The sequence below is a fragment of the Salvia hispanica genome, chromosome 3 (genome assembly GCF_029641045.1).
Source record: "Salvia hispanica isolate PSC_SH4W2 chromosome 3, Shi_PSC_v1, whole genome shotgun sequence".
NCBI classification, from domain to species: Eukaryota; Viridiplantae; Streptophyta; class Magnoliopsida; order Lamiales; family Lamiaceae; genus Salvia; species Salvia hispanica.
In genome coordinates this window covers 60,698,392-60,705,903 of record NC_142694.1, presented here as the reverse complement: position 1 = coordinate 60,705,903, position 7,512 = coordinate 60,698,392, and the positions used below count along the sequence as shown (strand labels likewise).

General features: G+C 35.5%; 1 long non-coding RNA gene across 1 annotated transcript; it reads right to left on the bottom strand.

Annotated features, from left to right (window-relative positions):
• Window positions 1-1,839: 1,839 nt before the first annotated feature.
• On the bottom strand, window positions 1,840-5,159 carry LOC125212497 (uncharacterized). Its single transcript, XR_007174727.2, has 3 exons — window positions 4,451-5,159; window positions 2,777-2,838; window positions 1,840-2,031 (listed from the first exon to the last, which is right to left on the bottom strand). It is a non-coding gene; the product is annotated as an uncharacterized LOC125212497 (long non-coding RNA).
• Between the last annotated feature and the right edge of the window lie 2,353 nt (window positions 5,160-7,512).

Here is a 7,512-nt window from a genome sequence, read left to right as displayed (position 1 = left end):
ATTAATCACTACTACCCAATATATCAGGATTATTGGGTTGCGAAAAACCCGCACCATTTGATAAGTCAAAGTAGTGCATAATCAATACCGTATGCTCAATGCTAACATATGTAGATTAAGAAATAGTATTTTATCAAGACCTAGTCTTTCAGTAGATAGCTTAAAGATACATCTTGCTGTTAGATCCGTTCAGTGCTATACCACACCAATGTCATCTTATTTCAGTAAGGCTTAGAAATATGCGGACTGACATTGCAACCTTTCACGATAGGTAGCCAAAGCCTATCTAGGTTGTGAAATTCTTCTTTTTCTTTTGCAAAGCATTGCATATATCTGACCGTGTTACCTTAAAGTGGACGACGCCCACATACGGTCTACTAAGCAAAAGACTTAGACTTTGTTTACTTCTTATGCATTTAAATGTTTGTAAAACATCTTATAAATGCACAAGCAAACACAATGTAATAATAATAATGATTCTATTCGTGCGAGACTGCTCGAATAATACTGAATCGGGTTAAAAGTGGATTGTAGAGTTTTACGTATACAAGCAAGATTCTATTCGCGCGAAACTTGCTCGAAACATGCTTTTCAGTATACCAAACCTAACAATGCTGCCTTTGAGTGACCTCGGATTTTAACTTTGAAAAGGCTCGAGACACTAAAAACATTTCAAGCACAAACTTTCAACTCATCTCAAAGTCCTTTTCATTTGAGGAACGGATCCTCTGTTGTTCTTCAAATCACAGCGCAGCATTACAAGCAGTTTGGGCGGGAAAACCATTGAGCTTTGTGTACAATATAATATGCAGCTAGCTATAGATAGAAATGCACAGTGACATGGACTACTTTATTTAATTTATTTTCTATTTCGCTCATTAGGTTTAATTCATTTAAATAATAGGTTCAAACTATTGTTAATTTATTTTACAATAAATTTAAGATTAACAATTACTTATTCACTTATTTAATTTCTAATTTCATATAGAGGAGTATTAAATATTAGTATTCCCTATATAAAAAAAACTGACAAGGTTAATATTTTGTAACGTCCATCAAAATTAGATTACTTTCTAAATATAAAAATTTTTAAATTTTTAAGTAGTATTAATAATGTGGATCTTATAATCATTAATACTCCTCATCTTTTATTTTACTAATTTCACAAAAAATCCATGTTATGCACAATTATGTCTATTTTTATTAAACGGAGAGAATAATATTTAATACTCCCTCCGTTCCATAGTAATAGAGTCATTTTGTCATTTTGGTACGTTCCATAGTAATAGAGTCATTTTCCTTTTTAGTAAAAGTCAACATATTTTTCCACATCTACATTACGCTCTCTTATTTTATTCTCTTCATCTTTCTACCTTTTTCATTTTCCACTTTACTCTCACTTTAACATACCTAACAGTCTAACACAATTTTTCTTAATCTCCGTGTGAAAAGAAACGTCTCCATTACTATGGAACGGAGGGAGTAGTAGTATAAATTAACAGATTAAATAATAATTTGAATTCGTTATTTAAATTAAATAGGAATATTAAGCGAAATAGAAAATAAATAAATTAACTAAGCTTGGGTCATTAAAAATACCTTTCACAGTAGTACTAATTTCAATGATGGCATAGTATATCTAATATTCCATATTTTCGATTTCGTGTTAGTGTATTTTTTGTTGTATTGCAATAAAAATTGTACGGAGTAGTATTTAATTAATTAATTTGTTATCACGACCGCACTTTTTAACGATAGAAAGCCCGATTGATCGTGACTAAGGGAGGATGAAAGAAGCGGGGAAGAAAGGGGAAAACTGTGGCACAACTGAACTTGAACTGAAATAACTTGGAATATATATAAAAATCAGAGTGCATGGCACAAGAGGATGAAATCTCGACTTTTACATTGCAGCAGAAGACTCAAGAGCAGATGACATCGTGTATGGAGACACGACGCATCCAAGTATTGTTCTATCGAAGGATCTTCATCGTCTGTGCTCAACACCGCCCGCCGTCATCACTGCTCAACCTGCACATTTTTAAAACATATGCAGGGCTAAGTACTTGGTGTACCAGTGGACACGTGCCGAAATATATTTTACTAAAAACTGGTTTTGTCAAGCCACTCTTGAGTGAACTCAGGGTTTTAGGAAAAATTCCGAGAGCACTAAAACTTTTTCCCTTTTCCTTTTCTTTTCAAAAGCAATCTGCCAATCTATTTTCCTGGAACTTATGCCATATCTGAACTAACTCCTAGTGAAACGAAGTCACAACTCCTGGTGAAATAAATTCACAAACTCCTAGTGAAACGAATTCACAACTCCTGGTGAAATGAATTCACAAACTCCTGGTGAAACTAATTCACAACTCCTGGTGAAATAAATTCACAAACTCTTGGTGAAACTAATTCACAAACTCCTGGTCTAGTAGGGACATCGCCCTTGCTAGACAATCAGATAGGCAAAGTTCAAAACAAAACATGGCTTGACATAACTTTCAAGACTTCTTTTTCCTCCTCTTACGTATTTGGAACAAAACTCATAACTTCGACAAAGGCTAAACAGTTCACGAGTACTCGTAAGGCAACACATATCATACTATAAATCACATAACTAAATAAAATCACTTTCACTTGATGTAAATAGCACTCATCGTAAAATATTGTTCATGAAACTGTAAACATAAACTGTACTTGTCATATCACCTTGGCACTCTTCATAAAAACCATACTTTAAACATAAAGGCAACAATCGTATCTTAAATAGAAAGCCCACCTCATTCGCTTAACTCCTTAAATTGATTTTTTCCTCACTCCGCCTTTACTCGTAGAGATAGCCTTTTGAAAGCAAACAACGTACTAATAAGACTCAAGAAGTTCTCATACTTATAGGAATGCATGCCCCTAATTAATTCTCTTATCCTTCGTTCACTTCTAGGAAATTTTTAGAACTTGCATATTAATTAAATCGGAAAATTTAATTAATGGCACTTCTTTATTAAACTTAATTATTTACGTGGCTCGAGAACGTCGTCTCTCTTTCCTTCTATTTCCTTAGCGGCCGCCCGAGGCATCGAGGGCGACACCGGTCGACCCTCGCTTTTCCAATTTCAATATTTTCCATCTTCGGAAACTTAATAAATTAAGCTCTAAGCTCAAATTCCGAATTTAATTCCATCCCAACTTAATAAATTTCCGAGCCCAACAAATGTTAATTCTTAACCCAGCTCCGTAGCCCATTTCTTGACTAGAGTTAATTGGTCCATCTTTCACCAGATTTCTTTGAATCCAATCCATTAATTCACTAAGGCCCAGCAACTAAATTAATTCTTGGCTCAAATCCTTAATTTAGCTTACAGACCCAATTCTCATTAAATTACTTGGCCCAATTTAAGGTCCTTCACTTCTTTATTAATCCACTTGGGTTCATTTAATTTTTACTTTACTTTACTGAGGCCCAATCTAACAATTAAGTAGTCCCAAAAACAATGACCCAATTTATACTCCTTCATCCACCTTCTCCATCGTGACTTTCTTAATAATTTCCCCCAAATTTGTGAAATCCTTAACTTGAAGAAAAAGAGGGCAGCGACGCATTTCTCCCTCAATCTCACGCCTCCTCCGGCGAAAACGGCGCCACTCCATGTCGTCGGCCTCCTTCTCCATTTCTCTTTTCCTTCAATTTAGCTCTTAAACTCCAATTTGAAATTCCTAAATTAGAAATTAAGGAAATGCATGCAGCGGCTTCTTCCCCAATTCGCCGCCGCCGTTCCTCACTCTCTCCGGCGAGTCCTCCAAAATCGGTTTCTCATTTTCGAGCTTTCTTCCTCGGCCTACCTCCACCGTTTCTTATTCTCAAAATTTCCAGATTTGTAACCCCTAGATCGGAGAACCGGGAGGCACGCCTCCTCCGTCCTCGTCTCCAGCCAATCGACGAGCAGACCCGCCGGAGCTCCACCACGCCTCCTTCGCCAGGCAGCCACGGCGCTCACCGGAGGCTCACGCATGATTCCTCCGTCTCGCGCCGGCAACTCGCGTAAGCTCCCTCCGTCTCGCGTCCTCCGTCGAGCTCTCCGGGAGGTAGCGACACCGGCGGTTTTACGGCGCCACCGTCTGCCTCCCTTGTTTCTGCCCGCCGCGGACAGCTCCACACGCAAGCTAAGTCACCCTTCCCCACCCCTTTATTTCCTTTATTTGTGTTGTGGCACTAAACATGTTGAGAATTTCTTATTTGGATCTCGTGGAGAATTCTATCTCACTAGAATGAGTCTTTGCACCTATATGTTACTCTATTCTCTATTAATTGTTATGCCTTGGCTCCTAAAGTTCATATCTTTGGCAAATGTGGTTATCTCAAGGACCTCCTAAGTGATCATGCTTCTGTGATTCTAAGTTCTAGAATTGATCATGTGGCTGTTCTATATGATGCAAAGGGTGGTGTTGGGATTACCTAGCTTGATGATTCCTCTCGGATGGGGACTGATGTCCTGCCTCAACTTCCTCCACTCCTTGTTGTGCTTCTTGAATTATTTTGAGTGAATTTGTGGTATCGAAAATGAGGGAATGAGAAGGGAGATGGGGCTGCTTATATAGTGCTCTGGCTATTTGTGTTTGAAACTTGGAGAAAAAGGCTCCTATTTTTGGGGCTGCCAGCTCTACCTCTTTTAAGCTTGTAAGTAGGTTTCCATGCCTATTCTTGTGTATATCTTGGAGGCTAGTATCTTGGCTGTTTCTCCAGCCTTGGATGATGGAAGAAGAGAATCTGCCTACTCTATTGTGGGCTTAGGCGATGGCTTCTCATGGAAGATTCTATTATCTCAAATTCTAGTGGAGAGATGTGAGGATATCTTGGTTCTTGTCCTTTTCTTGGACTTGGCAGATTGGTTGATATGTTGCACTCCCCATCTTACTACTTTTGTGAAAGCTTAGGTCTTAGCTCTTTTGTTGACAACTTCTAATCCTCTTTTGTTGGTAACACTGCAGGTTTCCTTGGCTGTCAAGTTGGAGCTTAGTGGAGCAAGAACCGAGGTGGAAGAGGGTGGAGTAAGAGGAAGAGAATTATCCTTGTAGCTCTTTGGTTTATATACCAAATTAGCTTACTTCCAAACTTGCTTACTAGAGTTAGTAGGATGAATGGTGTAGGATAGGTGTGTGTTGTCCCTTTCACGTATGTAAGCATGTACTATTTGTATTTAAATTCCTCAAGTATTTATCAAATAAAAGTATTGTCTTTACTTTTATCCTTGAAATATAAATTTCCTTGCACTTTATTTCTTCCAATTTTAAATTTCAATTTAGTATCAAATTTCAATATCTCAAAAAGTTTACCGTCTAAATTTTCATAATCTACTTAGATAATTTTTTAGATTTGCAGTAAAAGTCAAACAAATAGTACTTCCTCCGTCCCGCTTAAGATGACACGTTTTCCTTTTTAGTTTGTCCCAACTAAGATGACACATTTCCTTTCTTGATAACTTTCTCTCTCCAATTAATACACTCAACCACTTTTTCTCACTACTATTAAAATATCCATCTTTCTTTATCTCTCTACTTTAATACTTACACCCACCTTCTCTCTTTTCAATTAAACACTTTAACCAATAACTCCTAAAATCTCGTGCCGGCTAAGCAATGTGTCATCTTAACCGGGACGGAGGAAGTAGTAGATTGGGATGAAAAGGGTAAGAAGAGAAAATAAAAACAGATAGTGGTAGGCGATGGCGAAGTCCGTGACGACAACTTCTTATTTCGTTCTTATGGCTGCTCTGCAGATCTCCATCTTCTAATTCTCATTTTCTTTATCTTAAAATGTGATTGTTATGCTATATTCTTTTATAGACATGCTCAATCCTATAGCTCCGATGAGCATAGTTCACGATTGTTATGTTATTAATTTTATAAAAAAATATTGTAATTACCAAACATGGTTTTACATAGTACCCTCCATCCCTGAAAAATAAACATTTGGTTCCATACAAGTTTCCGGATCTGGCTCTAATGGATTGCTGGTTAATCGAGTGCGGGCTAATTGGGTTATAATTTTATCGGACTATAAATTTTCAATACTAACCCTATAAATTTGGCAGATTATTCGGACCAGCCCACAGGCTACGAGTTACACTGACATCTCTACTCGGGATAGATAAAGTATAATTTGTTAGAGTACTATACTATATATTCCTTCTTTCCCAATCAAAGAGAGATTTTTCTTTTTCAAATGTTACACTCTAATGAATAGATTTCGAAAAATGGAAAAATCATTATCTACATTTTATTCTCTTTTTTATTTCATACTTTCTCCATTCACTCACAAAATAAATACTCCCTCTGTCCCCGAATACTTGACACGGTTTGACCCGGCACGGGTTTTAAGAAATGTAATGGAAAGTGTGTTGAAAAAGTTGGTGGGATGTGGGTCCTACTTTTAAAGTATTAGTTTTATAATAAATGTGAGTAGGAATGAGTTAGTGGAATATGGGGTCCACTACCAAAAATGGAAAAAGTGAACTGTGTCAAGTATTCAGGGACGAACCGAAATGGCAAACTGTGTCAAGTATTCGGGGACGGAGGGAGTATTGTTTATTAAATATTGTGCTTAATAAGAAATGTTTCATTCACTTAGATTGAGAATGTCTTTTTTAAGTGTTACATTATTTCTTATTTCTGTTGAATTATTTAAATTTTATATTTTGTATGATCAAGTGAAAATCACATGACCCGTGCATAGCATGAGTATGAATACTAGTAAAGAAGAAACGTAGACTTATAGTCACTTATTTCTTTTATTTTCAATCTTTTTATTTTTTACAATTACTAATCCACATCATTCCATCCACATGGCCCCACCACACCGAGCCATTATCTCTTTCAGTCAATATATGTAAATAATTTTTGTAAAAGTTGTTTTATTTTTTTATTACTAACTACTAAATTGATTTGTTTTATTTATATTTTCAGAAATACTATGTAAAGTATATTATGAAACTATTATGGAGTATTATATTTATGTTGCATAATATTTTTTTATAATAATAATTCTTTTAATTATGATAATTCAATAATGCTCTACTTAGTTTTATAACATGGAATCGGTTTAATTAACAAAAATTAATTGTTATTGTAATGTATAAAAATATATTAGCACTATTATTTAAAAGAAGGAACATCAAAAGAAAAAGTATTCTTCTATCCAACATGCATGCCAATAATGAATATTTATATTAGAAAAAAATGACAAGTCAAAGTTAATTTTAATTAAAATACAGTGATTTCTACGTGATATTTTATTCTAAAGTGTAAATAATGAAATTCTTGTGATAAAAAAATATAATTACTCCCTTTGTCCAGACTAAGATGACACATTTCTGAATCGATATGAAATTTTAGGAGTTGTTGGTTAATGTGTTTAATTAGAGAGAGAAAATGTTGGGGTATACATTACAATAACACTTAATATTTATAAAAATAGAAATGTTTCATCTTATTTGAAGGAAGATGTGTCATCTTAGTTAG